This window comes from Zea mays, chromosome 3, assembly GCF_902167145.1.
Source record: "Zea mays cultivar B73 chromosome 3, Zm-B73-REFERENCE-NAM-5.0, whole genome shotgun sequence".
Taxonomy (NCBI): Eukaryota; Viridiplantae; Streptophyta; class Magnoliopsida; order Poales; family Poaceae; genus Zea; species Zea mays.
Genome location: NC_050098.1, coordinates 107,121,473 through 107,146,010, shown reverse-complemented (window position 1 = coordinate 107,146,010; position 24,538 = coordinate 107,121,473). Strand labels below are relative to the sequence as shown.

Here is a 24,538-nt window from a genome sequence, read left to right as displayed (position 1 = left end):
ACATTTTTGTCTTTCTAAACGAAATGGTGACAAAGTTTTAGCTTGACAATAGCGCTTTGGTTCCCCATCCGGTAAAGCAGCATAAGAACCAACTCTAACAACAACATGCAAATCACTGGACCTACAAAGAACAATTTCTTGAAACCTATCACAACCTAATTCGCCATTACCAGTAAACCAACAAATGTAACATCAATTAGACTAACCTCAAGTCATTTTGGGAGTCCATACTGCAAGTAGAAGCTGTTGGCGTCGCCTCTCCTGCAGAGCAACTCGCATCGCTTCTCCAGCCCAAGCCGTGCGTCGGACCGGCGTCTCCAGGCACCGACGAGCGTGCGCTCGACCAGCCAATGCCGAGCCACCTCTCCAGGCGCTAGCGAGCGCGCGCCCAACCAGGCGCTGCCAAGCCGCCTCTCCAAGCGCCGCCGAGCACGAGCGCCCTCGTCCAGGCGTTGCCGAACGCGTGCGCCCGCGTCCAGGCGTCCAGCGCCACCGAGCGCGTCCGCCCGACCGGCGCCGCCGAGCCAGCTATCGCCGAGGGCGTGCTCCCTCTCCGTGCCGCGCCGTCGGTGGACCAGCCGCTTCAAGATTTGCTGCCTAGGGTTCTTGGGAAGTTGGGATAGAGCAGAGACGAGAGCTTCGGGACGGACTCGAGCGGATTATTGTGCTGTAATAGATAGAGGGTAGTATGGTCATTTCATATTTTCATTTATTTTTTAAAATGGCTTTAATCCAATTTGCAGTAACGGTAACAGAAACAGGGGCAAACGTGTTTTCCGTTTTCAAAAAAGAGGCCCGAAATCACAAAGTCGAATTTTGAGGGGCAAAATCACAGTTGCACTTTCATCCAGGGACAGGAACACAATTGCCCCTTATGTGTTTGATCAATTTGCATAGCGAATTTCAATATGAAACAACATTTCATGACACATGTGTCTACAGCCTACAGGAACGGAGCGACAGTCAGAGGCTGGCAGCAGCAGCACACCGGCACCACACGTTCTTTTCTCCCTACTAGACGCACCATCTACCCGGGCCAGGGTCTGGGCCACGCTCTTCTCTCCCAGCAGCTAGCTAGAGGACCGCACACTTGATGGGATGAACTAGCAAAAATGCTTTTAAAATCTTTGTTACCATTCGAATACCTTAACTGCTTTACAGCCTGGTGGCCAAATCACAAAACAGTAGTGTAGCGTGTTTAATCTTTCCAAGATCGTTTGTCTCTTTTTTTTTGGAATATATAAATCATGTTTTGTTGTAGTTGCAAACCCTATGTAAATCTACTAAAAAAGTTTTAATTTTTTTTGAAAAAAAACATAAATGTACATCTCAGCTTACATCATCTATATACAAAATTTTATGGTCAAATTCATCTTAATCTAGCAGTTACAAAAAAAGACAATTTTGGTACATTTGAACTATTAATGTTTGTCAGAAATTATCTTTTTTGTAACTGTTAAAGTAAGATGAATTTGACCATAAAATTTTGTATATAGACGAGGTAACATGTATGTACATTTATGTTTTTTTCAGAATATTTTGAAACTTTTTTAATAGGTTTATACAGGATTTACACCAAAATGTGGTTTATATTCAATACGTTCTCCTCTTTTTACCCTATCGCCCTACACTACATATTACATTTCCGGCTATAGCTCCAATAATCTGTATCCAATCGAAACTAACCCAATAGGCATTCAGAGGGATGAGCATCCAGGCCACAAAATCATGCACAACAGCACAAGGGGGCGACTGCTGGAAACGTTGCCGTTGATCCATCTGGTTCATGGATTCGTAGTCCGAACTCCGAAGACGCCACGCTGACACCGAGAGGAGTGGTGGCGTTGTAGATGTCATCGTCTCCGACACCGACACCGGGAAAGCCCTGCTGGGCGTTGGGAATCGAGAGGCTGCCGCTGGAGTGGTACTGCAGCCCCAAGCCCCAGGGTGAGCGACACATTGCCGTTCCCGTACCTCCCAAGCTCTGCCAGCAGGTGGTGGTATGCCATGAACCGGGCGTTGCTCTCGTCTTGGTCCTTGAGCATCAGGTTCATGAAGCTGCAGTCGTCAGGGTTGGGCTCGTTCTGGAACAGTCCCGTGCTGGGTAACCCACCGCCGGCGTTCATGGTCCTCGTGCTGCTGGCTCTTGGCTCGCTCAGCGGGCCGCTAGCTGCTCTCGCAGACCCTCGGCGTACACCTTCTCTCCAGGCCCTCCTTGTCTTCACTTAGTGGCGCCTTGTCGGAGGAGGAATTGGAGTCTTGCTCCGCCGTGGCGTCTCCAATCTCTTCCTTGTACACATGTCCTCGATCATGGGTTTCCAGAGGCGGACGCGGGCATTGACGATGAACCAGTTCGAGATCTGGAGATGGAGGAGTATGTAGTAGCTAGAGTCAAAACAATAGATGCATCAAGCTGTTTGAGGCGCATTCAGCATTCTCCTGCATACTTGACTCCTTGTCAAGCCTGTTTGCCTCGCTAGCATCAACTTTTCAGAGTCTTTAGGGTACCTGCAATGCAACAAGGAACGCAACGCACGCATGGTGACGAACGAAGGAACGGAGAAGAAACAAGAGCTAGCACAAGGAAGGAAAGGGAAGGGAAGGGAAGGAATCTGCTGCTGCATTACGGGTGGAGGAAATGCTCGAAGAGCCAAGCACGAAGAACGGTGACAGAGCTTTCAGGGAGCCCTCTCTGCGGCCTCCAAGCGTTCCGTTGGATCGTCATGCCGTACTGCTGGAAACCTCGCTGGCTCGCTGCTATAGATGGCCAGAAAGCCCACGGCCCGAAAGCCCGGCATGGAGCCCGTTAATTCGGCCCGGGACTGGCACGGCCCGGCCCGAGTGGAAACGGGCCCGGGCCCAGCCCGGCATGAAGCGCGTGCCGTGCTCGGCAGCGGTTTCGGCCCGTTGGGCTGGCCCGGGCACGGCACGACGGAATCAGGCTTTGAAATCGGCCCGTCTACGCGTGAGCAGAAGCCAGCTGCCAGCCAGCCCATAAGCCAGCCGCCAGCCCCTAATCCCTATCGCCCGAAACGGAAAACCCTAGCGTCCATTCACTTTCACTCGCGCGGCGGCTTTCCAGCTCTCCTCTCCTCCTCCCCTCTCCAGTCTCCTCTCGCGAACTGGCGGCGCACCGGCCCTCCGTCTTCGGTCGCTCCAAGGTCCAAGCCTCCACCGCACCGGCGCGGCGGCGCTCCACCGACCACCGCTCGTCTACGCTCCACCGACCACCGCTCGTCTGGCGCTCCACCGCTCGTCTGGTGCTCCGTGCTCCACCTCTCGTCTTCGGTCTTCTGGAGTTCTGGTGCTCGTTCTCCGGCTAATCCTATCCTCCCTGTCTCTACATCGACCTGGATCTGAGTATCTGACCGGCCCAGGTAACATGTCGTAAACCCTAAGTCCCTAACCCTAACTAACTGAGGTGAGATGTCTCGATCTAGCTCTTCATGGACCATATGCTCCTGATCTGGGTATTTATTTCTTGGAACATGCTTGTTGTTATTTGATTATTGCGTCCGGTACCTCCTGTCATTGCTTAATGTGGCTGTGCCTGATCTGCTCTGCTCTTCTCTGTGATGAACTCATGGTCATGACCTTGCTGTATTTTGGTAGGTCGTGAGGGATCGGTGCGCGCCACCTTGGCGGCGACGGAACCGGTGCTTCGACCCTACTGCTTACGCCATTAACGAGCCGCGTCAAGCACAGAGGTGAGATGTCTGGACTCTGGATGATGGTTGTTGTCATTACTGCTTACGCCATTAACTCATGATCTGTTCTTCTCTTTGATGAACTCATGACCTTGCTTGGTATTTTATTATTGTATCTAGTACCTTCTGTCATTACAAAATTTGAGTGTGCCTGATCTGTTCTTCTCTGTGATGGACTCATGACCTAGCTGTCGTTAATTAATTTGTTGGAACATGCTTGTTGCTATTTGAGTATTGTATCTAGTACCTCCTGTCATTACATAATGTGAGTGTGTCTGATCTGTTCTTCTCTGTCATGGACCTTGCTGCTATTTGGTAGGTCGTGAGGGAACGGTGCGCGCCACCATCTTGACGGGCGACGGAACCGGTGCTCCGACCCTACTGCTTACGCCATTAACGAGTCGCGTCAAGCTCAGAGGTGAACTCATGACCTTGCTGTTATTTGGTTATTGTGTCTAGTACGCCATTACTTAATGTAAGTGTGCCTGATCTGTTATTCTCTGTGAGACTGTGATGAACTCATGACCTTGTTGTTATTTGATAGGTCGTGAGGGAACGGTGCGTGCCACCATCTTGACGGGCGACGGAACCGGTGCTCCGGCCTCTAGCTTTCTAATTTGTGATGGATGGAGATGTTGGTGAAGAGAATCTATCTCAGTTCATTAACAATGATCTGAGGATTGTTCCAAGTGAAGAAAATGCTCCATCTCAGTCCATTAACAATGATCTGAGCAGTGTTGCCCCTACCCCTACCCCTATTGACCTTGAAGAGGGTGCTGCTGCTACCGACAATGGTTCTGCCCCCACTTCTGATGCTGATGGTAAGAAGCGCAAAAGAATTTGCACATCTAAAGTGTGGCAGGACTTCGAACCACTTTACAGAACCGTAGATGGTAAGAAGATCAGGTATGGTGGTAAGTGTCATTGGTGCAAATGTACATTGTCTGCTGTGTCGACTAGTGGTACTGGTCATTTGCTTAGGCATCAACGTGATTGCAAAGTTAAGCTTGCTAAACAGGGCAAGCAGTCAATGCTTAAATTTAACCCTGATGGTACTGTCCGTAACTGGGATTATTGTCCTGAACGTGCTAGAACTCAAATGTGTAGGTTGATTGCTAGGCTTGATCTTCCTCTTAATTTTGCTGAGTCACCTGCTTTTGAGGAGTACATTAGGTTATCTCATAATCCTGTCTTTAAGAAAGTCTCTAGACAAACAACTTGTAGGGACTTTGTTAAGTTTTTCAATGATCGACGTAAGATAGTTGTTGAATGCTTACAATCTGTTTCTTCTATTGCAATTACATCTGATATTTGGAGTGGTAATGCTAAGGAGGACTATCTTAGTGTGGTTGCTCATTATGTTTCTAAGGACTGGGTATTAGAAAAGAGGGTGATTGGGCTTAGACTAATTGAAACAGCTCACACTGGTGAGAACATTGCTGAGAGGGTTTTGTCAGTGCTTGAAGATTATGGTGTTGCAAATAAAGTATTCTCTGTCACCTTAGACAATGCCTCCTCTAATACTAAGGCTATGGATAGGCTTAGTTCATCACTATCTGGTTATGTTGGTACTTTATTCTTGCATCAACGTTGTGCCTGTCATATTATCAATTTGATTGTGAAGTGTGGCTTGAAAAGGCTAGAACCTTACCTTGATTCATTTAGAACTGCAATTGTCTTCTTGAATGCTTCTAATCAGCGCATTGCTGCATTTAAGAGCTATTGTGTTGCTATGAATGTACGCCCTCGTAAGTTTGGCATTGACATGGCTGTGAGATGGAATTCTACATACCTAATGCTTAAGCATTTAATTCCTTATAAGGAAACTTTTGGTGTTTTCATGGAAACTAACTACCCTAGAAAACAAGGTGAGCCTCAATTGTTAACAAATTCACATTGGTATGTGGCTGAAAAGTTGCTTGAGTTCCTTGAACTGTTTTATGATGCTACTGTGACACTTTCTGGTGTTTATTATCCTACATCTCCACTTATAATGCATAACATCCTTGACATTGTTCAACATTTAACTCAGTATGAAAATGATGCTTTCCTTAGAAATGTTGTCTCTCCTATGAAGTCTAAGTTTCTTAAGTACTGGAGGGATATACCTATGCTCTATGCATTTGCTTTTGTACTAGATCCTAGAGCCAAGCTAAGGGGTTTCAGCAATATCTTGAGAATTTTATCTGGCCTTTGTGGTACTGATTACTCACTTTATTTTAGTCGTGTGAAAAATGAATTGTCTACAATGTTTAATAGATATGATAGTAAGTTTGGCGCAGTTAAGCAACGAGTGCCTCCTCCCTCAGCTGTCACAGGTAAGAGGAAACAAAACTGGGGATTGATTTATGCATCTGATTCTACTGAACTTGCATACCCTAGTTCTATTACTCCTAACCTTGGTAGTGGAACATCAGCATCTGCTTTGCTTCAACAAGCTCACTCTAGTGCTGGCCTAAGTTCACTTGAAACAGAACTGTCCTCCTACTTAGATAGTGACACTTTGCAAAAGTTTGATGATGACTTCAATATCCTGAACTGGTGGCATGAACATAAGTTGTCCTATCCTGTTCTTTCCATTTTAGCTAGAGATATTATTTTTGTTCCTGTCTCAACTATTTCCTCAGAATCTGCATTTAGCCTTTGTGGCAGGATAATCGAGGCGACGACGACGCCTAGCACCAGAAATGGTTGAGATGCTACTGTGCGTTAAAGATTGGGAACTTGGTGAAGCTAGAGGCCAGCACTGTACCCAGGACCAAGAACTTGAAGATGCATTTGAAGGCCTTTACCTTGATGACTCCCAAGGGCCTTAGAGCCCTACACTTTGTAATCTTGCATTTGTGCTCTGCTGATCTGGTGTGATATTGATGTAACTGAACAATGAACTAATTATATTAGAGCTGGGCTGTACTCTTTTTTCCTTTCTAGGGTTTTCTCACGAGGTGTGAGTTTTTACCTAGAAAGGTTTTTAATGAGGCAGCCATTGCACAAACAGCTCTAATGTTTTATTTAAAGTCTATGAGACTAACTACTACTATCTGTGAGACTGTGTAATAACTGTGATTTTGTGACTTCATTTTGTGACCTGAGAAGTGAGAAGTGAGAACTGTATTTATAGTCTATGAGACTAACTACTATTATCTGTGACTGTGAGACTGTGAAATAACTGTGATTTTGTGACCTGAGAAGTGTGAACTGTATTTATAGTATATGAGACTGAAGTAACTGTGATTTTGTGACTTCATTTTGTGACCTGAGAAATCTGTGAGACTGTGAAGTAACTGTGATTTTGGGACTTCATTTTGTGACCTGAGACAGTAGACAGAAAATTTTGTGACAGTTGTGTTTTTTGACCTGAAAACTGGGATTTATATGTGTGCGGGCTCGGGCTAGCCCGGTTGTGCAAATGGGTCGTGCTTATCGGGCCGACCCGGCACGATCGTGCCTTATCCGTGCCGTGCTCGTGCAGATGGTTGAGCCCGTTGGGCGGCCCGGCACGGTACGGATAAATAATCGGGCTTAGTCGGGCCGGGCTTAATCGGGCCGGGCTTAATCGGGCCCGGGTCGGGCCGGGCCGTGCCGCCCGTTTGAACTTCTATACTCGCTGCTGCCTGAGCCGCTGGTCGATGTACATGTATCGGAGGCGAGTGAGCTTGCCAGACGAGCTCTCCCTCTCTTCCTCCCGGACCCCGAGCTTCTTCCTGGCGATGTTGATATGATCGTTGACAGCGTCTTTCAGGCACCGGAAGTGCCGCGAGATCGACCGGAGAGCAGCTGCGGTGTAAGGCCTGACGGCTCCAGGCCCAGCTACCACGTCGAAAGACGAGACCACGCTCTGCATCTGGTGGTAGTAGCGCTTGTACTTTCGGTCCACCTCGTCCAGCATCGCCACCAGCTTTGCCACCTTGTTCTGGAGTTCCTGCCTCTCGGCGGTAGAAAGCTCCGGCGCTGCGGTCACAACAACACTGTAGATCATTTTCGGCGGCCAGGGTTATTTTCGGCGGCTGAACCCTAGCCGCCGAAAATTATACGTTATTTCCGGCGGTTCGAGTAGGCCTCCGAAAATAGCACTAATTTCGGCGGTATATGAGGTAGCCGCCGAAAATAGCACTAATTTCGGCGGCTACCTGTCTCGGCCGCCGAAAATTAAAAATTAAAAACCGCGTGCGTGTCTTATCCTCTGTTCTCTCTCTTTTTCTCTCTCGCTCGATCCCACGCTCGGCCGTTCGTCCGCCGCCATCGCCGCCTGCCCCTGCCGCGCGCCCGACGGTCCCCCTCGCCGGCTGCCCCGCCGCGCCATGGACGCCGGTTGGCCGCCCCCGCCGTCGGCCCCCGCCGGCCGCCCGAGCGCGCGGTCCGCCCTCGTCGGCCGCCGCCCCCGCCGCGCCGTGGACTCCCGTCGTCCGCCCCCGCCTCGTCGTGTGGACGTCCGGCCGCACGGCAGCGCCGCCGGCCCGCCCACAGCCAAGTCGCGCCACCCGCACCTCGCCGACGCGCCGCACGCAAGCCCGGACTTTCGGATCGACCTAGGCTCCATTAAGGTATTTTTTTGCCTATTTTATTTCTTATTTTCGACGGCCTTTTATTTAATTGCCGCCGAAATTAGTATATCGTTGTAATTGTGTTTGTTGATTAGTGCGTTTGATTAATACTATTGTTTAGTATATTTTTGAAATTATATTGTGTATTTTTGGCCATATTTTATTGTATAATATGTGGTTTATTAATGTATTAGTGGTTTATATATATATGTGTTTGTTGATTAATTATATATGTGTTTGTTGATTAGTACTATATGTGGTTTATGTCGTTTAGGAAAGACATATGTACGTGGTATATGTGGTTCATTCTTATATTGTTTAGTGGCAGCGAGGTCATGCTGCTGAATTTTTTTTGGTCCTGCTAGCTTGCTGTGGGTTTAGAACCTATTCTTGCCTATACATATAGGACCGAAACCATTAACGTAGTTGAATAATGTTTTCACGATATGGTTCGGTTTAACAGTCTCAGGCATGGCTGAAGATCGTGCATGGATGTACAATGGCTGGAGTAGAAATGGACGTCATTCTAATGAGTGGGTAGCCAAGACCAAAGATTTTGTGGACCACGTATTCGCCTTGTCCTTAACCGGCACTATCAGATGCCCTTGTAGGCGGCATGAAAACAATATATTTCTTAATAAGGAAAGAGTTAGCCTAAATCTTTGTCAGTTTGGATTTATGCCTGGATATGAAGTGTGGGAACATCATGGTGAGGTAGTACCCAACCGGAATGTAGAAGAGGAGGAGAACAGTGATTGGGCTGGCGATGAAGCGATGCATGAGATGCTAGATTCGCTACGTCCAAAATTCAACCTAAGCTCCGAGGATCCTGCCACACCAGAGGTTTTCAGATTTTTTAAACTACTAAAAGACTCTGAAGAGCCGTTGCATGAACACACAGATGTGAGTATACTCGCTTTTGTGACTCGGCTCATGGCCATTAAGTCCAAGTACTTTTTCTCGAACAATTGTTACAATGAGATTTTAAAGTTATTAGGAGGTGCTCCCAAAGCCCAATAAGTTGCCTAAAGACATGTACCAATCAAAGACAATTATCAAAGGTCTCGGTATGGATTATGAGAAGATTGATGTGTGCAAAAATAATTGTATGCTTTTCATGAAGGAGCATGCGGAAGAGAAAAAATGTCTGAAATGTGGACAATCTAGATTTGTGGAAGTTGTTAATGATGAGGGTGAGAAAGTGATGACAGATGGTGCACATAAGCAGCTCCGCTACTTGCCACTAACTCCTCGAGTGAAATGGATGTTTCTATCTAAAAAACCGCTATGCACATGCGATGGCACAAAGAAGGTGTCCATGATAATGATGACCTAATCGTGCACCCTTCAGATGGGGATGCATGGAAGGCTCTCGACACGTTTGATCCCGAGTTTGCAGCTGATCCGAGGAATGTTCGAATCGGCCTCGCGACCGATGGCTTCACACCTTTTGGTCAAATGGCATCATCATACTCATGTTGGCCCGTCTTTGTTATTCCATACAATCTTCCACCTTCTCTTTGTATGAAATATGAATTTATATTTCTTTGCTTAATCATTCTTGGCCCAGACTATCCTGGAAAGAACCTCAATGTCATGTTAAAACCCTTGATTGAAGAGTTGAAGGAGCTTTGGAAAGGTGTTGAAGCATACAATGTTTTTACAAAACAGATATTCAAACTTCGAGTTGCGTATTTGTGGTCGGTGCATGACTTCATGGCGTATGCTATTTTTACCGGTTGGAGTACACATGGTAGATTGACATGTCCATATTGTGGTTCAGATACAGATTGCTTCCGTCTTGCTCATGGTGGAAAGATCACTTACTTCGATTGTCATCGACGCTGGTTGCCCAGGAAACACCCCTTTAGGAGCGATAAGAAAAACTTTATAAAGAACACTGTGGTCACCAAAGGTTCGCCTAAACGTCTTAACGCGGCAGAAATATATGCTCAGTTGAACAACCTTGTCCTAAATGAAAAGGGGGACAAGTACGAAGGATTCGGAGTGGACCACAACTGGACACATATATGTGGTCTCTGGGAGCTCCCTTATATGTCGTCATTGATTCTTGTGCACAACATTGATGTCATGCACCAAGAAAGTAATGTTGCTGAAGCCCTCATACACACCTGCATGCATTTTAAAAAAACAAAGGACAATCTGAAAGCTCGAAGAGATCTAGCAATGCTTTGTGACCGACCAACCCAAGTGCTCAATGACAACGGTAAGCCGCCACGTGCCTTGTTCTGTCTTACCTCTAAAAACAAGATCGAGGTGATGAGATGGATGAAAAAAATTAAATTTCCCGATGGTTATGCTGCGGGCTTGAAAAGAGCTGTGAATTTGAAAACGGAAAAAGTAACTGGGTTAAAGAGCCATGGCTTCCATATATTAATGGAGAGGATTATCCCTGTCATGTTTCGTGGTTATATGTCCGACGCCACGTGGCAAGCAATAGCTGAGCTAAGTTATTTCTACAGGCAGATCTGTGCCAAAGAAATAAGTAAAAATATGATGAAGAAGTTGGAGAAACAAATACCAGTGTTGTTATGCAAGCTAGAAAAAATATTCCCACCTGGATTCTTCAATCCGATGGAGCATCTACTTATTCACATTCCATATGAGGCAAAGGTTGGTGGACCTGTACAATATAGGTGGATGTATCACATTGAACGTGCACTCAAAAACCTGCGAGGCATGGTTCGAAATAAGGCTAGAGTAGAAGGATGCATCGCTGAAGCTTTTTTGCTAAAGGAGGTTTCATACTTCACGAGTGTGTATTTCGCAGAGGAACATAATGTCTATGCTGCTACCATGCGATACAATGTCGATGAGGAACCTCCTGTCAGTGATCTCAACATTTTCCAATGGAGAGGCACAAGTACTAGTAAGGGCACGTTCTACCACCTTAGCATGGATGAAAGAATGTCCGCATTGCTATACATGTACTCTAATATGGAAGAGATGGAGCCATATTTCATCTAAGTCTTTATTTTACCCCTTAATTTCTTTACCAAAGGAGCCATATTTAATTACTTATTTGTCGTACAGTAAGTTCGACGAGGAAAATTGGACTTATTCCCATCAGCCTACAAGCAAACAACTAGATACTATGCGACGACATGGGAGGCAAGGAAGACCTAATTTTGTTGACTGGTTTCGCGAGCATGTAAACTCTTTATATTCCTTACTTTCATGTCATTTAGCCTTTTACGCGAGGTAGTCATTTTAACTGTATATTATTTGCAGTGCACAAAGACTCCTAACATACACGAGGACTTGAGACAGCTATCTTATGGGACGGTCACTTGCAGAACATTTGGTCGATACGATGTGAATGGCTTTCGTTTTTGTTCAGACCAATTTGAAAAGTCTCGTCCTCGTGCAGCCACACGTAACACTGGAGTTCTGACTAGGGCACTCGATGCACTCGGCAGAGAAACTAATTATTATGGCATCATTCAAAACATCCTAGAGTTTAATTTTGCAGGGAACAAACCTTTGAAATTAGTATTCTTTCTATGTGATTGGTTTGACAGCACTAATGGGATTAGACAAAGTCAATATGGTATAACTGAAGTAAAGCACAAGGAACGACTTCGAGGCCATGATAATTTTATCCTTGCACACCAGTGCGAGCAGGTCTACTATATGTCGTACCCAAATCCGAAGTTTGAAGCATGGTGGGTAGTTCATAAGGTGAACCCTAGGGAACGTTTACATACTCCTTGCACTGTTGGTTATCCATTCGAAGACGAACAGGCCAATGATGTTTATCAAGAAGAAGAATTGCCAACTACTTTTACTATCGATGAGGGTGTTGCACTGAACTCATTAGTCGGAGACCGTAACGATGTCAGTAGTGATGAGTGTGTTGCACCGAAACGAAAACGAAATCCAAGGAACAAAAAAGCCACATTGCGAGCTTTGGATCGAAGAAGACTCCTTGATCGTGATTCTGATGAATTTTGATGTGTAATGCAAAATTCATATTATGTGATGTATTATTTGATTTTTTATTAGTTCACTTAATTTTATGGAGCTAATACATTTAATGTTTTTCTATTGAACAGGATGAGTGGTAGGAAACCAAAGCGCACTGCTAGGGGGTTTCTTAATGCGGCTAGCAGGATACTCCCTGATGCACGTTCCCTTTTCCAAGGGAGTTCTTCTAGCCAGAGCAGACAGGAGGCGTTGCTGAGACACGCTCGGCCAGAACTACATGATACACCTATCGCTCTACAACGGAGTACCGATGTAAATGTTTATGTAATTGATCTTATTTGTCAGTCACTTATGTAATTGATCTTATGTAAATGTTTATGTAAATTTTTATGTGTCTCTATTTCATGTCCATAGGAAGAGGAGGACGACGAGGAGGAGGTGCAACACCATGAGGAGGAGGACGAGCAGGCCCATGAGGAGGAGGAGGTGCAGGCCCATGAGGAGGAGGACGAGGTGGGCATAGATGCTGAGGCGGATGACGATACCACCGAGGCTCCTGTCGTTCGACGAAGGGGCACTCGGAAGGGCCACTTTGTCCTACCTCCGTCAGCGCCTGCACAATCTGAAGCTCGAGTACTGATCATCCCGGTTGGTGATAGGTACTCACGTTTGGCCACTTTGTTCTTACTTATTTGTTTATTTTACACTATATATATGACATGACTTTCTTGTTTTTTTGTCATGCAGCCAATGGGAAGACACGTCATTTGACGGTCGAAGTCACCATAGACAGGTTAATCAAGTCTTAGGTAACCTCTGTCGTCTACATAACCCAGGAATTGTCACCGACCCGAAAGGTGTGGTGGTTCCTTGCACTAGCTGGTCGCACTTCGCACTAGCTCCACATGCTACATATGGAACGGCTCAAGGCGCCGTCAAGCATGACTTTTGGGTAATTTTTTTCAAACTAACATTTATTAGTTGTTTCAACCTAACATTTATTAGTTGTTTCAACCTAACATTTATTAGTTGTTTTTGAACTAATTTTATTTTCGATGTTCGACAGAGACGCTATCGTGTGGAACCTGAGGCTCAAGAGCATGCAGACCGAGTATTAGAGAAAATGCGAAGAAGGTGTGCAGGGATGCATTTTCTAATGCTCGTCTACAGGTTGTGAACGCGTACATGAAGCGCCGAGGTCATTCTATCAACAACTTTTGACAATATTTAGATGTCTACTTGACTGTAGACCAGTACATGGAGGTAAAAATCTAATTTAACAGCTCATTCAGATGTGAATGTAATTTTGAGCTAACGCTTTATATGCAGGTAACTCTTCCATGGATGGAACACCGGCCGCAGGCTTACAAGGCTTTATGTGAGATATGGGCTTCGCCCGAGTGGATTGAGAAGTCAAATAGAAATCGACATAGGCAGCGCCATCAGCAGGACGAGGACGATGATGAGGTCGTAGTCAACCATACCTATGGGGCTGATGGACACATTCGGTTGGCTAAGCGAATGGTGAGTATGTAGTATTCTGTTTTACTCAGAAATGAAACAGGATTGAACTCATATATTTGCAGGAGGCTCAAACTGGAGTTGTCCCGAGCCCAATCGATGTTTATAGGACAGGGCATCGAGCGAAAAACAGTGAAATCTCCGATGAGCTGTGTAGTCAAGCGGCCGTTGAGCGTATGGTTAGTTGTTGTTATGATTAATGTTTTCTTGTCATATAGCTATAAATTACATGTGTGTTGAACCTTCATATTGTATTGCAGGAGACATACGGGCAGGAGATGGTTAAGAAGTATGGAGAAGACTACGATTGGCGAGGAGCGCCTACCATCGACGCTGAAGTTGTGCATTCACTTGGAAGCAAGGCGCATGGACGGTATGAACTTGTGAATTTTTTTCAATAATATTGGAACTACGACCGAATAGCTAATTTTCTTGTTTTTCAAGATATTCTATGTTTACCGGTGTTATCGATTCGACGAAGTTGCGTTCTCGTGGCGGCTCTTCGTCGCAGGCGGGCTGTGGTAGTAGCAGCCGTAGTCGCCGCTCTGTATCTAGCATGGAGGAAGCTATGAGGGAGCAGCAAGAAAAGTTCGTGAAGAGCTGCGGCAACAACAAATGGCATTTCTCCAACAGCAATCAGAGTACATGGCTGCTTACAACGCACAGGCGCAACAAGCAATGAACGTGAGTGTCTTATTTATTCTCAACACGCTTGATATTGGTTCTATAACTAATATATTATATTTGCAACAGTCTTGGCTTCCACAACAGGCACAACAGCAACCATTTGTTTTCCCTCAATTTCAGCCGTCGATGCCTCAGTGGGGATTACATGCTCCTCCACCTCCACCTCAGGTTATTCAATTTAGTTAAGACTTGTCGTTTGTATCAACCTAATTTCAAATCTTTACTAAAATTGATTTTGTAGGGATCCGGGGTCATGGGCCACAACACGCCACCACCAGTCATACCAGCACCAGGAGGAGCTTATGCAGGGGAGTGAGCTTATGCTGGAGAGGTTAGTTTGAGAAACAATTTGTTTGAATAGTCGTTATACATGTAACCAATGTCGTTATTAATGTCTTCTTTTTTCTTTAGGATCCAAACCCGTCACACGACTTCGTCAACCAGTTCTTGGCTTCTGGAGGTAGTGGACACAACTCCAACGACCCCGATATGTGATTAAGTTAGCTTTGTGCCGCACTGTGCGTTGTAATGAACTATTTGTGGATTTTATGTTTGTATGGACTATTTGTGGACTTTATATTTGTATGGACTCACGTTTTATGTTGTGAACTCAAGTATGAAATTTCTGTTATTGTATGAATTTTCTGTTATTGCATGAATTTTGTATAAATTTTCTGTTATTTTTCGCATTTTTTCAAATTTTTTTGCTCTGAAATTATTAATTTTCGGCGGCCTCCCTGGCCGCCGAAAATAGGAATACTATTTTCGATAGTTTTAATTTTCGGCAGCTAACATCGTGGCCGCCAGACATTATTAGTTATTTTCGGCGGTCAGGCCCTGGCCGCCGAAAATAGAGCCTTATTTTCGGCCGGTTTTTTTTGGCGGCCAGGAGCCGCCAAAAATAAAGCCTTTGTCGCCGAAAATAGCTTATTTTCGGCGGCAAAGGGCTTATTTTCGGCGGCTTTTGGCCGCCGAAAATGCCTTTATGTAGCTCTAGTAGTGGGTGGTGGCACCAGACGACGATGCCTGCGGATTAGAGGACACGCCTTCGGTTTCTTTGCCGTCATCCGTCTTTCCTGCTTGTGCCTGCTCTTTCTGCTTCATGTTCTTCCAGACGCTCACAGCTCGTCAAGCAGCTCCTGCGCTGCTTTCAGGTACCTCGAGTTCCGGATTGCCATCTTGTGCTGCACGCTCTTCGTTCGGATGTCATTGACTCGAAGGCCGCCGCCGTCATCTGCTTTGACAGACCAGTACGACGCCATGATCTGTATGTTGAGGCTTAGAGATAGTAGAGCTTGGACTTGCACCACCGAGGGAATCTCGTTCGACGAGCCGTGACCAAAATCAAGTTGTATACCATTGTGGGCATCGCCATTGGTGAGATCGGTCGGTCCATTCACCATATGCATATGCCCCTGGTGGGAACCAAGCATGTCAGACTCCTTTGCAGATGAGTCTTGGGACATCTCTATGCAATCCTGCTGGGACTGTAGAATGCCACTGAACTCTGTGTATGGTCCAGAAGCAGGATTGTTCAGGTAAAGCAGGTTCCCTAGAGCCTCTCTAGATTACATGTTTTGTGAGTCCCTTTCACTGCCCTGGCTCGAGTAGTAAGTAGCCATCATGCTACTGCTATGCAGAACCATCACCTTGAGAATAGCTTTCCTGCAATTGAGTGGGGGAAATGGATTAGGGATTCATCTTCTCTGCAGTATAAATGACACGCCAAATTCTTCGCAAAGCAGCTCAGTGAAATGGAAATGAATTCAGAAGAAACTTTGGCAGTTATACAAAATCGCCAAGAAACCAATATCAAACAATTGGGCCAATAACCTTTACGCCCCGTTTGGACCATTGGAATTGAATTTCATTCTAATAATAATAATTTAGCCATATATCAATTAAGCTAATTCGGTTTTATACAAAATATATTTGTATACTATTATTAGCAAGATGTCGAAGATATTTATGTGCTACATTTTTACTATAGAGAAGTGAGACAAAGAGTGTCATGTAAGTTACAGAGTAGAAACAAATTCTACTAATATATAAAGTCATTTCCTATCCTCTACCTTATGAATTTGAGATAGACTTATATCTAAACTTGAAAAGTGGTGGAATATCAAATTCCAAACTAAATAAGTTATTTTATTAAGTGAATTTTAATTTCTCTAAAATAAAGGGATCCAAACACTCCGTTAGAGGAAAGGAGAAGTGGACGAATAGTATGTTGGGGTACCTTGTTTAATCAGTAGACTGGGAGTCCTCAAAGACTGCTCTTTCATTCCTGACCAATCTGGGAGAGAAGATAAAACAGCTTAGCTTCCTAGTCCACAGTTTTGAGGAGAGAACTCCAAGGCAAAAAAATGTTGTTACAAGCTAGTACTAGAACAAAAGCAGCAGTTAATTCTAATGAAAAGACTTAAGTTTCCTTAATTCCAACACAATACAAACACCAGAAAAAAAGGGGCAGGAGTAAAGGGAACAAGAGTGAAATTTTTTGAAGTGAAGGTACTGTAGGAAGGTCCTACAGTAATATTATTAAAACAATAAAAATGAGTTTAGAAATGAGTTTAAGGAGGAGGAGGGAGATTACAAAGAAATGGAAGAAAGAGAGAGCCGAAGGGAACAAGTTACAGCCCTAAATTAAGTAGCCAAGATGTAATGTCTTCTTTAAGGGCAGGCTTGACGCGATGGCATAACAGAGCAATTTCACTCTGAAACATAGCCTTACACTCAGGAACCGAAGGGGGAATTTCATTGAAGATCCAATTATTTCTGCACCTCCAAATGCACCACGTCATGATGATAATAGCTTCAAGCCTCCAGGGGACTTGCAAACGTCTTCTAATTCTCAATAGGGTATGCAGAAGATCTGTAGCACATGGCGGAAGGAGGCCTAAAAGAAGCCAACATCTCTTAGCAAAGTTGCACCTGAAGAAGAGATGGATAGATGTTTCTTCAATCTGGAGGATACAGTTATCGCAGGTGAAGGAGTCTAATGGCATTGCGCGACGCCTGAGAATGGAGCGAGTATTCAATCGATTTTTAAGCAGCAGCCAGAAGAAGACTTTGTGCTTGGGCTGGCATTTAGATTTCCATAACCAAACAAATAGAGGGAGCGTTTGACGGGAGCCAGTCAGGTGTGCATAAACCTCCTGAGAGGAAAACCGAGAGGAGGAGGCACTGCATCTCCAAATATCATTGTGATCAAGCAACTGAATATTACCAAGGGAGTCTTGAAGTTGGAGAAGTTGCTCGAATGCTTCAGCAGAAAGGGGGGTATGAAACATTTCATTTGGAGAAGCTAATCGAGCTTGATGGATGTTAATCTCTTTGACCGAGGCAAAAGACCAGAGCTCCGGGAACTTTTCAGATAAACATTGCCCATTCCATCGATCATGCCAGAGAAGCGTAGACTTACCATTTCCAATTTGCACTTGGGCAATTTCCTTGAATGAGCCATGGATTTTGAGAATATCTTTCCACCAAAACGAGCCCACTGGTCTAGATGAGGGCAACGAATTGTTGTAATGAGTGTCCCAGATGATGTTGACCCATGGGATATTGACTCTGTTAAAAAATTTGTGTAGACACTTCATAAGGAGAGCTTTATTCTGCCACTCAAGGTTAATGACTCCCAGACCCCCTTGAGTTTTTGGCCTGCAAACCGATTTCCATGCAACTTGGGGAGGTTTTTTGCATTTATATCTGCCCCTCTCCAGAGACAATGTCGTCGAAGCTTATCAACCTGATTGATCACAGTTTTCGGGAGTTTCAGGGTGCACATGTAATAGGTTGGAAGAGAAGAAAATACCGCATTGACCATTTGGAGTCTGCCAGCCTGAGATAGAAAAATAGAGGTTGCAGCTAGTCTTCTTTCAATCTTCTGAATGAGAGGAAGGAAAGCTTCCAAGTTGGGTTTTTTAAGCCCCAAAGGAAGACCCAGATACGTGAAGGGCAAAGTCCCGACCTTGCAGTGGAATGTATTTGCTAGCAAAGCCATTTTCTGCTCCGAAACATTGATGGGGTAAATGTTAGATTTGTTATAATTCACATGGAGCCCTGTAGAATCAGCAAAAGAATTAAGCATTGCTTTAAGAAAGAAGAGTTGTCTAGGGCAGGCTTCCAGAATTAGGATTGTATCATATGCGTATTGAATAACCGGGAAGTCAGATCCACAGGAGGTTGGGATCGGGAGCTTGAGGATGCCACAATCCTTTGCCTTGTTGATAATTGACTGAAGAAGATCAGCAGCTAAGACAAAGAGAAGGGGGACAAAGGGTCCCCTTGCCTAACTCCACGCCTGCAGTGAAAGCGTCTGCCCAGAACCCCATTCAAAAGAACCTGTGATGTGCCCGATCCAAGAATCAATGAAATCCAGTGAAGCCATCTGTCCCCAAAGCCCTTATGTTTCAGAATATCAAGGATGGCAGCATGTTCAAGTTTATCAAAGGCCTTCTCAAAGTCCAATTTTAGGATGACCATTTCCTTTCCTGATTTATGACAAATAGAGATGTATTCAAAGGCCCATGCAAGACAATCTTGAATTGTCCTCCCCTTCAGGAAACCATATTGATTCTGATGAATTAGGCTAGTAATAACCAGCTGTAGTCTATTGGCCAGAAGCTTCGTCAGGATTTTCATGCTTGTATTGAGGAGAGAAATCGGTCTATAGTCCCCCACTGAAGTAGGCGCACTATGCTTAGGGATGAGAGTCACATAAGAACCATTGATGCTTTCTAAGCAGGTTGATCCCTCATAAAATTTATCACAAAGCTCATAGAAGTCCGATGCAATTATCGACCAACATTTTTTTACAAAATCCGTATTAAAACCATCAGGACCTAGGGCTTTATTGGAAGGAAGGTTTCTGATGATCTGATCTATCTCGCTGCAAGAGAAAGGCAAATCCAGAGAAGAGAGGTTATGAGCAGACTGAATCAATTCAGAAAGATTGAAAACCATAGATGTTGGTTGAGAAGACCCTAATCAATTTTTAAAGGCTTGAAACAAAATCTCCTCTTTATCTTTATGAGAGACAGCCACCGAGCCATTGTCGCAAGACAGAGACAAGATATTGTTGTGACGATGTTTGGAAGTGGCATTAGCATGGAAAAATTTTGTGCCCGCATCCCCCAACGAGGCCCATTTAATTTGGCCTCTTTGCTTCCAATAGGCACACTGATTGGAGAGAAGACCCTGCAGGTGTTGGACTAGAGAGTGCTTAAAGTTCCATTCTTGGATTGTTAGATCTCTGCTTTCCTCAATAAAGTCCATCAATTGAATAATCAACTCCGTCTTAACAATCAACTTAGCTAGATTGGGTAAAGATTTCTGCCACCCATTGATCACTTTTCTTGCTCTTTTAAATTTGGCCATAAGCCGTTTTGCAGGATCGGGCTGAAAGAGATTTTGTTCCCAAGAATCTTGGAATCTGAAATGAAAGTCCTCAAGCTGAAGCCAATAGTTCTCAAATCTGAAAATGGGCGGCTTGGGAACGTTGGATTGAATGTTGACAACCTAGGGAACATGATCCGATGCGCTCCTGGCCAGGGAAAAGGCAGAGGTGGCCAGGAATATGGTAGACCAGACAGGAGAGACGAAGCACCAATCTAGCTTTTCAAGCAAAGGATGACGCTGCATATTAGACCAAGTGAAAGCTTGCCCTTTAAGAGGAATTTATTGTAAACCCAGCTGACTGATTGCCGCATTAAAATTGAGCATTCTGATAGGGTCACCACCCTACTTGTTACGATTTTCAGGGAACCTAATCATGTTGAAATCCCCAAGGAAAATCCAAAGTTTGTCATCATCAATTTGAAGGTTAGAAAACCAGGCAAGAAAATCTTCTCTACCATGAGGAGAACAAGGGGCATAAATATTGGAGAGCCACCAGATTTGCCCATTAAGGTTGGATTGGAAACAAATGGTGTGCCCAAACTGGTTTTGATCAACTACCTCAGCCTCAAAGAGGGAGCTTTTCCAGATGGTGATGAATCCTCCAGAGGCACCAATAGAAGGGCCGAGGGCAAATTTATCAAAATGACGATTGCAGAAGAGACGAATATAAGCGTCATCGAAGGATTCTTTTTTTGTTTCCTGAATACAAATAATGTCACATTTGGATTCCAAAATATTGTTCCGCAGAGAGTTCCACTTGGAGTCAGAGTTAATGCCTCTGATGTTGTGAGACAAAATTTTAAATGACCGACAAGAATTCTGAAGAGGATTATCCATTAAAAACCAGAAGTAATTCACTGAAGAGGTCGAGTATACCAAGTATACGATGACAGAAGCCCCAGCAATCAGTATGCGTGAGGCATGCTAAATTATAGAATTCCAGAAAGGAGGGGCAGAGAGCGCCAGCACCCCCCCCAAATCCAGACCAAATAAAAGCCAAAAAGGCATAAACAAACCCCAAAGTTTCATTGCACCCAGGAAATTAAAAACCATTCACCCAGAAAACAAAAAATGTTGAGAAGTCTGGGGAGGTCACCACAGGGTCCACAACGGGTCCATCCACACAGGGAGTAGTTTTGCCGCGATACATAATTAAGCCAAAAGACAATAAGCACTGCAACATCTCAGACCCAAGCTGAGACAAAAGAGACGGCCACGCATTACAGCCCCGCCGAGGGATGAGACTCCGTGTCATCATCCATATCAGAAGTGTCCCTTCGATCTGCAGTTGGAGAACTCGGCTCATTTGTGGAGCAAGGCGAGGAACGCAGCCTCTGAATGGCGACACTGGAGGACCTGGAGGCGCTTAAGGAGTTGAGACTTAGTTTTTGTGGGTCCACCTTGCAGAAATCAACGCCCAATTCCTTGATGGTCCTATGGGAGAGCGATGGTGGTGCAGGAGACCCGGCACAGCACGAGCAATTGTTTTTACTGCCAAAACAAGGCTTAAAGCCTTTGGCCTTTTCTCTGAGCCTAGCACTTCTTCTCACTTCAGTGTCGAGCAAGGCTGCACGTTTCTTCCTGCGCACAACTGCAGAAGTCACATGAGAAAGAGCCTCCACAGGCGAATCCAGGCAGGGAGGGAGCAAGCATTTGGGGGGGTATCTTAATCGGTATGGTTTCCATGTTGGGCTCCATGAAAGCAGAGTGAGCCCCTGACAGCAAAAATTTTCTGGCCCATTCAAAAGAATCCGGCCTCATAAGCAGGCCCATAAAGAAAGCAACCCATAATTTTGGAACGGAGATGAGGTCTGCACTGGGGGGGCAAAGTTCAGCCCAGGAGGAGAAGCGCTTTCTGGCCAGAAAATCATCGTAGGCAGGGTCCTGAGAGGGCTGATTCAGGTGAGTCATGAAGCCCACAATGAGGTTATCATCAGCATTCGGATTCAAATTTTGTGCGCCCTGTTTGTTCTGATCGTTATTTCCCTCCAAAAATGGGTCCGCTGGGGGGAGGGCAGGAAGGGCAAGCACAACAACTTCATGATCAAGGGCCTCCTCCTGAGGGAAGTTAACAGCTTGTGGGATAACGATATCGTTGAAAAGACCCACAGATTCATCTGAAGGAAGGTCTTCAAGATCGGAGAATTGGTAACTGAATTGGTCCTCTTCATTGTTGACAACAGGGACAGGTGCAGGTGGTTGTTCTTGCTGGACCTGTTCAACCGGCCAAGGATCCCAACCATCATCAGCATTATTGGCATTGTCCTCCCCTAAATCAATTTCACCATTGGGGGGATGTTGAGGTCAAATTGGAAATTGGGCACAGGTTGCCCCAATCCAAAAAAATCCACCGAAAGTTGATGCCCATTATGAGGGTACGGAGGAACAGGTTCTTCATCCTCAAGCATGTTACCAAGCATGAACTGCTGCACAATGTCGCACTGAATAGTCCAGGAAACCCCATGAAAACCCTCTGCCACTGAAAACACAATAAACTGTGGAACCTCCTGAAGAGAAGTCACCCGTGCTCTGACAAGCAATCTAGTAGCATTAGAAATATCTGGATCCCACATGAGCACCCGACCAAAAGAACCAATAGCATTCTGAATGTGCTCGTGTGACCAGAAATCCAGGGGAAACCCAAGGAGCAGCAACCAACATTCATGATTAAAAAATAATGCTCGTTGATTCCAAGCCGCATTGTGCCTAATCACAGTGAAAGTAAAGCCCAAAGCTTGCTGCGGACCCATGGCCACTAGATTGTCCCTATCAAAAATGAATCGGAACCTCACCAAAGCCTGACCCAAGTGGGAGCGCTGCACACTCCTAATCTGAACATGTCGAATCTCCAAAAGGTACTCTCGGACAATGTCAGAAAAAAATTGGAAATTGACCTCATGCTCCGGTAGCGGTTGGACCAGGACAATTCCCCAATCATCATGAGCGGACGGTTGCGGGCGAGTGACAGTACGTACCATAATCTCCCAATGATCAATGGGTTGCGCCGTGAAGCCATGAGGGAGAAAAGGGCCCGGATCAACACGATGGAAAGCCATTCCCTCCAAGAATCCAGAAGTCGAGTTCTTCTGGCCCGACGCACACTCACCACTCAGACGAGGGCAAAGCAATGGTGGGATTGACCGCGGCGGAGGGGTGGAAGAGGGTTTTGCGCACAGTGCAAGTTCGGTGGAAGGCAAAGAGCCACCTCTTGGAAGAACCGCCTGAGCAAACTCACCAAAGCTATTAAAAAAAGGCGGGTGAGAGGGCCCACCTGCAGACGAGGTGCGAACGAGCCTGAACCACAGCTGCGGGGGGAATTCCCAAACGACGCCCTCAAACTTACTGGGGAAGGTAAGGAAATCCTTTTTATAAATCTGCCCAGGAAATCCGAAGAAATGACAATTATTGCCTGAAAAAGAACTATTCCTTTGGTAACGAGAATCCTCCGACACAGCAATAGAGGCCTCATTAATGCTGGAGGCAGATTTATTCTTTGAGATCTCCTGGTGACGATTCAATATCCTCTTGGGCCACCAAAAAGATTTACGCGAGGCCCAAGGCCGCGCCCGAGCGCTCCGCGGAGAGGACCGGGAGAAAGGCCACGCCAGATTACCCGGACTCGGATTTGAATAATTTTGAAAATAAGCACGTTTAACAGACTGCCCACGAGGATATGATTGAACGGCCGGCTGATCAGAAAGACGACGAACCGGGAACGAAATCCGATTGAACACCGAAGAACGTGGTTTCAATCCACCAGACCTGACCTGTCCACCCAGGGGAACCAAATTCGCACCAGACAGAACGGATGAACGAGCTGTATCAGCAAAGGAGGCCTTCACAGAGCGACCACGGGAAACTATAGTCCAAGAGTTTGATTCATCCTCCAAAAAGAGCTGCCATTCCTTGATCGAGTTGGGCCCGCCAGAGTTCCAAAGATGGAGATAAGCTTTGAAGGAGGAACAGCTAAAAGAATGGCGCCTATAAACTGCGAAGCCCACTTCTTTGCAAGAGAGCGAAAACCGGAAAACCCGGTCAGATAGCTGGAGTGGCCTGAAAAGCTTTGCAGAACCGCCAATGAAGGATTGAAGCAGGAGACCCACAGATTCTTCACACAAGCGTGAGGAACATCTACCGAAGGAAACGACAAGAAGGAACTCATGGCGGTCAAATTTGCCCGGGAGAGGGTTAATCGGACGATTAAACTTGCGAAAAATCCAATCTTCAAAATGAAGGCCGACAGAAAAATCCAATGAAAGACTCCCCATTACTCCAAAGCACACGGAGAGACGGAGCGCAAGAGAGGAGAGACAAAAGCAGGCGATTAGACCGCGGCGGCGGCGACATCATCGCAGGAAGCAGAGGTGAGGGCGCGGACAGGGCGGGCAGCGAGAGCGCAGACCATGGTTCCGAGGGTCAACGCTTTCAGGTTATGATTGTCGATTATAAGCTGACCTCCAAGAGTGAAATTCAGTCATAATTCCAACTCCAAAGGACCAACAAGCTCAGATTACTAGCCAACGAACGAGTGGGTTGACAGATGCAGAAGAGAGCGCTGGAGAATTCAAAGGAAAGGAAGAACTTTGGGTGGTTGTCAAAAAGGAGCATGCATCTTTTCTCCTTGGGACCTTCCGACGATTGTGCAAGAGAACCCAGAACCCGTACCCAACTGAAACCAGAGCTCAATCTTTCTTTTATCAAAATTCAGAGATAAGAAACAGCGAGCAG

At 45.6% G+C, this 24,538-nt stretch overlaps 1 pseudogene; it reads right to left on the bottom strand.

Annotated features, from left to right (window-relative positions):
* Positions 1-1,609: 1,609 nt before the first annotated feature.
* On the bottom strand, positions 1,610-16,029 carry LOC103652057 (BEL1-like homeodomain protein 7; annotated as a pseudogene).
* Between the last annotated feature and the right edge of the window lie 8,509 nt (positions 16,030-24,538).